The 8366-nt window shown below is 35.9% G+C and overlaps 1 pseudogene; it reads right to left on the reverse strand.

Moving 5' to 3' along the window:
• Nucleotides 1–6269: 6269 nt before the first annotated feature.
• On the reverse strand, nt 6270–6346 carry LOC112206918 (U2 spliceosomal RNA; annotated as a pseudogene).
• Between the last annotated feature and the right edge of the window lie 2020 nt (nt 6347–8366).

Below are 8366 nucleotides of genomic sequence, written 5' to 3' on the forward strand. Positions count from 1 at the left end.
TTAAGACGTCCAAACCTCTAAATCTCTCTCCTTAGTGAGAAGGCATTGGTGGCTATAACCTCAATAGCAACTTATTAAGAAAAATTAGTAGCAGAAATTATTAGAGTTAAACATTTCAGAAAAAGTGTTTAAAATTTATCTTTTGTGTGATTTAATTAATTTCATACAATTACTTTTATTCTAACATCCCAATTAGAGGATATTCAGGTATAACTGAATAAAAATTACATGGTGTATTAGGGTAGGTGAAGCTACAATGTGGTAACAATGTTCTCCCCTCCCCTTCACCTCCCTGCTCCCAAATCTCAATGGCTTAAAACAACAAAAGTTTATTTCTTGCACTTAACAGTCTAATGAGATGTTTGACACGTGGCTTTCCACTTGATTCAGGGACTCAGGCTCTTTCTGTCTCATGACTCTGCTTTCTTCTAGGATCTTGAGTTCCTCCTGGATCCTCTGTCTGGACAGCCAAGGAGCAAATAGAAAGTGGAAAAGACATACTATTTGTTAACCGCCTTGGCCCTGGGATGACACATCCCTTCCAATCACACAGTAAGAATTAGTCTCTTGATCCTGTAAAAGACAGTGGGACTGGGAAATGTAGTAAACACTGTGGAGAAGAAGAACAAACACATTTAGTGAGGCTCCAGATATCTCTGACACATCTGGAACCCAAGACAGACCATGAGGTCACTAGAGAAATGCTCAACAAAGAACTGCCAGGGAATGGGCATTCTAACAGAAGGAGTTACAAAATGGCATCTTAATCAGGAATCCTGTCGCATTCAGAGATTAAAAAAAAAAGTTGGAAAAGGAACAGCCTTTCATGATTTGAGAGAAAGAGGTTTTTGTGAGGGAGATAGTAATTAGAAGAAAAATTGAGATGGAGCCTCTATTGTATTAGAGGAAGAAATATATCAAGGTTAAATATTTGAAGCAGACTGTTGGGAAGTTAGTGAATTCTTGAGATACTGTACAGGTCAGTGAGACTTTAAGGAGAGGGAAACAAAACAGAGAGACAAGGCAGGCAGGACTATAAAATATTTTGCATTCTTTTGCCCTCGAGAGTAAGGAAGTCAAGAATATAGTACATATTTCACCAAAAAAGAGTTAAATTCTCACAGGAAAACCTCAGGTTTTACCCACTTCCCAACATCCCTGACAATGGAAGCTGTACTTAATGGTAATAATTATAATAAAGAAAAACATGTAGGAAACAGTAATTAGACTCTGATGTGAATGCCACCTCTTGGAGTTGTTCAAAATGGTGTTCCTAAACACTTAGCTTCACTTTGGGAGAAGACTGGGGACAAGAGGGTGGGGTTTATGTCTCAGAAAATAAGGTCGGGAGGTGAAGAATGTGTTATTTTAAGACAGTTAATTTTGGTCTTCTCATGTAAGAGAGCTACTGGGAATTAAGCATATCTGTTATTTCTTCTGTCAACCTTGGTCAAAGTTGCTGTAGACAATAACTTGTATCTACATTGTCTCTCTGCCTAATCAACTCACATAGCTGCCTAGAAGGAATCTTACACTTGGAATGACAGGTGCACATTCTTCTGGTGCCCTGTGTAAAAGGGCATGGAATTGTAGAATCTGCTGCTTTGACTATTCTCCCTGTCCTTATTACCACCTAGAAGCGCTGAGACTGAACCCAAGGTGTGTTAGGATAAGGCTAGCCTGCTGAAACAAAGACTACATAAATTCAGTTTTTTTAAAAGAAGGTATATTAGTCTGCTCTCACACTGCTATAAAGAAATACCCGAGACTGGGTAATTTATAAAGGAGAGAGGCTTAATTGACCCAGTTCCACATGACTGAGGAGGATTCAGGAAACTTAATAATCGTGGCAGAAGGCAAAGGAGAAGCAGGCACCTTCTTCACAGGGTGGCAGGATGGAGTGAGTGCAGGCAGAGGAAATGCCAGACTTATAAAACCATTGGATCTTTTGAGACTCACTCACTATCATAAGAACAGCATGAGGGAAACTGCACCCGTGATCCAATTACCTCCACCTAGTCCCGCCCTTGACAAGTGGGGGTTTTGGGGATTATAATTCAAGATGAGATTTTGGGTGAGAATACAACCAAACCATATCAGAAGTAAAGGTTTGTTCCACCCAAGTGATAGTCTGCTGTGATTGTCCCAGGCTAGCAGACAACCCTTCTGATGGTGATAATTTAAGGACCCATGTTTCATCCATCGTGTTGTACTGTCATCCCTGGGGCATTGCTGCCATCTGCATGGTTAAAAGTGGGTCACTGGTGGGAAAGAGAATGTATCTGAATGTCTGAATCAGAAGTGACACACTTCACTTTCATCACATTTTATTGGCAGGAACTCAGTTGTGTTATTCCACTTAACTGCAAGTTGGGGTCACAAACGCTGTCCCTAGTGAGATAAGCCCAGTTATAAATTCCTTTATACAAAAGATTAGAAAAATGGATGTTGGTGGATATTTGGCAGTATCTATCCAGGAAGAATAGAGAAAGTTAAACAGAATCACTCAAATTATTTTACACCTATTAGTAAAGAAATATATGGTTGAACTTTGTTCATACTACGGTTGTGTACACCATTTATTGTAAAATATTCTCAAATTCTGAAAATTATGATTTTTGAAACTACCATTGTACATTACAGTTGCAGATAATTTTTATCCCCAATTTTGACTTATCTTTAAATGACCAAGATTTCTAAGTCTATATCTTTAAGATTTTCTGTTCCCTCTTTTTCTAAGTCAAATTATTAATGATAAATAAGCAAACACATTGAAAGTTGGGAGCGATGTAGTTACTATAAAGAAATGAAGGCAGAAGTTCCTTTTTGCAGTAAGTTTATAAAGCAATAATCCTCAAAATTTGTTTGAAAGTTCATATTAACACACTGAAAGTATAGCCTTGTTAGTTACAGAATATGAGACTTTGTGATTTAGAGTACATAGAGTAAGATACTGAAAGATAATCTTACTTTCTGGTTTTGGATAAAGCTAGAAAGAACATTTTATACAAGTCTTGGTGTATTTAAGGAAATCACATATCTTGGCCCAATATTTTAGTAATATACAAGACTTAAAATAAGTCGTGTTCTGTATTTTTATTAAGGTAGTGATTTCACTGATATATACAACTATCATAATTCATTAAATTGTATCTTTTAAATAGGTGCAGTTTATTGTACATAAACATTGTACATACCAATTTATTGCTTCTGGTATGGAGGAAGAAATGAGAAGCATGAGAAATGCAAAATATGTGGGTAACTATGGAAAACTATTTTTTCTATTAATTTCTTTAAAATATATATAATTTTGAAAAGCAAAAATTAGAACATTGCCTTGAGGGGTTTAAAATATTATGTAGAAGTAATGTATAGAACAACTATAACATAAATTATGGCAGGAATGGGGGTAAATAGACCTAGATTGCTACAAAAAGTACTATATTAACTCTAAGCAGACCGTGAAAAGTTTAAGGATATATACTGCAATACCTAAAGCAACTACTTTAAAAACTGTGAAAAGGTATGATTAAAAAGTGAAGAGAGGCCAGGCACGGTGGCTCAAGCCTGTAATCCCAGCACTTTGGGAGGCTGAGGCAGGTGGATCACGAGGTCAGGAGTTCAAGACCAGCCTGGATAAGATGGCAAAACCCTGTCTCTATTAAAAATACAAAAATTAGCCAGGTGTGGTGGCAAGCGCTTGTAATCTCAGCTACTTGGGAGGCTGAGGCAGAGAATTTCTTGAACCCAGGAGGTGGAGGTTGCAGTGAGCCGAGATCACACCACTGCACTCCAGCCTGGGCGACAGAGCAAAACTCTATCTCAAAAAAAAAAAAAAAAAAAAAAAAAAAGCTAAGAGATTCAAATAAAAATATAAGAAATATTTAATAATCTGAAAGAGGGCAGGAAAAGGAGAATGAAGAAATGAAAACTGAGACGACAAGTAGAAAATTAATAAAATAGTAGACTGAACCCAACCATATCAATAATTACATTAAATATAAATTGACTAAACACTCCAATGAAGAAACAAAGATTATCAGACTAGATTAAAAAGCAGACGTGACCACCTGCTGACTACAAGGAAGTACTCTAAATATGAAGATACACTTTAAGTATAAAAATAAAAATAAGATAAAAATATAGATATTTACATTAATGGAATTATAGTCCAGAAACAGAACCACACATACATGGCTGATTGATTTTTCAATGAAGTTGCCAAAACCATTCAATGGGAAAATGAAATCAACAAACTGCTGGAAAATCTGGATGTCCATATAGGAACAAAAAGAAAAAAGAACATCTACGCTTATGTCACATAATATGGAAAATTAACTGAAATGTATGACAGACCTAAAGATAAGCTAAAACTGCAAAACTACTGGAAAATAAGATAGGTGCAAATCTTCACCAACTTGACATAGGCAAACATTTCTTAGAATAAGACACAAAAAAATTAATCATGAAAGAAAAAATTTATGAATTAGATTTCATCAACATGAAATATTTTCTCTTTGGAAGACACTATTAAGAAAATGAAAAGACAGGCCACAGTATGGGGGAAAATACTCTCTGTCATGCATTTGACAAAGGACTGACTGGTATTTAGATAAAGACCTCAACTCAACGATAAGAAGACACCTCAATAACATTTTATAAAAGATACTGAGTACATGAAAAGATGCTCAACTTTATTAGTCATTAGATACCATTACAACCATTAGAAAGGGTAAAATGGAAAAGACTGACAAAGCAAGTGTTGGCAAAGCAGAATTAACTGGAACTCAAACACAGCTGGCAGGAATGCAAAATGGTACAATTACTTTGAAAAACAATATGGAACTTTCTTAAAAAGGTAAACATATGCCTATCATATAATCTAGTTATTCTACTCCTAGGTATATACCCAAAATAAATGGAAACATATGACCATATAAAAACTTTTCACAAATGTTCATAGCAATGTTATTCACTATAACTCCAAACTGAAAACAACCCGAATGCCCATCAGCCCGTGAATGGATTAAAAAGTGTATTATATTCATATATGGAATAGTATTCTCCAATAACACTAAACTGTATTGAATAATATTCAGCAAAAGGAATGAATTATTCATACATAAAACAATAGGGATAAATCTGAAAATCATTAGACTAAATGAAAGAAATCAGACACAAAAGAATACATGATATATGATTCTGTTTATATAAAATACAACTACTATATAATGATAAAAAGCAGATCAGTGTTTGCCTGCAGCCAAGGGCAGGTGGAACAATTGACTGCAAAGGAAATGAAGAATTTGGCAGGGGGGGGGGGAGTCCTAGAAATGTTCTGTATTTTTTTTTTGTTAAGGTGGTGATTTCACAGATATATATAACTGTTGTAACTCATTAAATTGTGCCTTTAAATAGATGCAGTTTATTGTGCTTAAATTATTCATCAATAAATTTTATAAGAAAAAACCAGGAAAACCTTTTTCGTATAATTTTTCATAGTTGAAATCTATTTCTCACCCAATAACAACCCTAATTCAATGGTACTAGTTCAGCCTTCTGAAACCACGCCTATAAAAGCATAAACAAAGAATATTTATTCCACTACGAGTCCCTTAAATATTTGAAAAGAGCCAATTTTTTTTAGCCTTTTCTTCTCTATATTATATACTACCCTTCCTCAATCCTCCAGCTTGTTTTTTTTTTTTTTTTACATATTGTTTAAGTCGTAGGCTCTTTAACTTTCCTATTTTCCCACCTTTGAAAACACTTTGTTGTCAATATTCCTTATAAACCAAATGCAAAACTCCAAGTGTTATCTGCTAAGTCTTGTTCAATGGGAAGAGTATGGCTTGTGGAAAGAGCAGGAGACTGGGTATATAGAAATTTGAGTTTGCTGGCTCTGCCAATGACAGTCTTTTTTTTTTTTTATTTTAAGCAAAGCAATAACTATATATTTCTCAGTATAATGAGGGAGTTGGAATTATTTATTTTACCTAAGATTTTATTCATTTTTAGTATCCAGAAATGAAAGTATGGGTAAGAAACTTCTGAGAAACTTTCTCAATTAAGAAATACAAATCAACTGAGACATTCTGATCACAAGTTACTGAGGCCTAAAAATATTTTTTGGTTTAGATGTTAGGGTAATCATAGAAAATTAAAAAAAAAAATTTGGTATGATTTGAAAAGAATCATTTAGCTTTGTATTTAATTTGTATCCATTTTTCTATTTGCATATGTATCATTAGCCCCTAATTTCTGATGTTGGAGATTTTTCCAGTCATGTGCTTTAAACTAATAACAAATACTGCACTTGATCTTAGCCAAAAGGCTGAGAAGTGATGCAGTCATGTGCTTTCAGACCATGCAGGTTTGTGACTTGCTACAAAATCTCTGTGAGTTCAAAACATTCATAACATATGGCAGCTCAGATGTTAGGTTGGGAGAAATAGCTGTTTAGAGGATTCTTTGCTATATATATTTTAATGTGACTTGTGTATATGAATATGTTGGGAAAGGTGTCACTTGGGAATGAAGTTGAAAGAAAAAATCTTTATGCTTTAAGTCCACTGTGGATAGCAGTAGATATTACAAATAAAATGGGAATTTGTTCAAAGCCAGATATTTAAAAAATATACTTCTTCTGATTGTAATCTTTAAGTAACAACAAAAATCAGTGTTAACTGCTATTCAAGGGAAATAGTGTGGTTTGTAGAAAGAGCTGGAGATCACATATAGGGGAATTCAGGCAAAATCACCGTATTAGATATCAAATATTCATGTCTAGGATACTTCCCAATTTGGGGAAAATATCAGCTAAATCATGTGAATGGTACTTTTATCCAGAAAAAAAATATGTTTAAACTCCCCAGTATTATACCTTATGGCCTACAAAATAACTTATTTTGTCAAAACTTCCCCCAAATGACTTGTGATACAAAGCATCCTGCTGGAAAAAGAAGCTTCCTACTACTTGAGTGAGCTACTTGCTCATTCCTAATGTGTGGACGGAATAGACAGTCTGAGCACAAATTGCAGGAATTGGCAGGACTCCTTTTCAGAGCTAATGCTGTCATTTTTTTTCTGGGGTAGCAAATTTTATATTTTCTGTTAATTAAGAAACACATAAAATAGGTGAATAAAGATAAAGTTCTTAATGTTCAATGACATCTTACAGTTTGATAGCTCTTTTACTTCACAGGTATCTGAAAGATGTCCAATATACATTAACTCATTTTACTTTTATATTAATTACTCTCTTATCTTACTTGTTGTTTTCTGGGCATGTGAAATTTTAATTCCCACTTGGTCTCCATGTCTTCTTAAATCCTCAGACTTCACCTTTTGAGTTGTGTTTCTGGGCAGAACTCTTTCACTGGGACTTGCTTTAACCCACAGTACTCTATTTACTAGCGGAAGGATGATGTTCTAATACATCTAATATATGTATCTAATATGTTCTCCATCTGCTTGGTTTCATGCCATTGTCCTCCCCTCCCCATAACACACACATACAAGGCACCTACCCTCAGCCACTCATTCAGACATGCACACACACCATTTTTATGAATTCTCAGAAATTTTCCCCATCCATTAAATGAGCAAGTGCTTTTAAACTGCAGAGTGCTACTAAATTTTGTTGTGACACTGGTGTTTCATAGGCCACTAATCTGAGTTAGACAAAGCAAAATAACAATGCAGGTAACTCATTTCCTACCAAAAACCATGAAGCATTATTATTACTCTGAGAACACGTCCCAGTTGTTGGAATCCTAGATTCTCTGACACTCCCTACTCAATAGTCCCTCTGGTTTCCCAGCTGACAACTAGGAGAAGGGGCTTGACAAACTCCTGGTTTTAGCAATCAGTTCAATTAACCATCATAATAGCATATACTTTTCATAAACCAGGCTTACATTCCTGGTTGATTTCACAGCTCCTAGTTTTAGAACTGCCCCTGCAGCCATGGTGACAGTTCTGCTGCCTGCTTCAGCGCCTCTACCCTGGCAACATGTTGTTCTGAGGCTAGCAGATCTCGCCCAAGGCAGGATTCTCAACTCTGGAAGGCTTAGTGGGGCCAGGCCCAGGGAATGGTCTGTGAGTATTGCTTAAGCCGGCTCTCCTCCACAGGCTGGTCCCTGCAGCTTCTCTTGCTGCATCTTGCTCCATCTGCTGCTCCCTGGATGCAAATGTGTCTCCCTTAGGGTGCTGGGCACTGGGCTGAGAGGGTCCTAACTTTACCACTCATTCCCTACCAAAGAGCTGCTCTATTACTTTTGCACTTCAACATCTCCCTCTCCCTCCTGAAAGCTATTTCATGTTCTCAGGACTGGTTGAAGCCAAAAGCAGCCAGAAGTTCTAGA

This window comes from Pan troglodytes, chromosome 1 (genome assembly GCF_028858775.2).
Source record: "Pan troglodytes isolate AG18354 chromosome 1, NHGRI_mPanTro3-v2.0_pri, whole genome shotgun sequence".
Lineage (NCBI taxonomy): Eukaryota > Metazoa > Chordata > Mammalia > Primates > Hominidae > Pan > Pan troglodytes.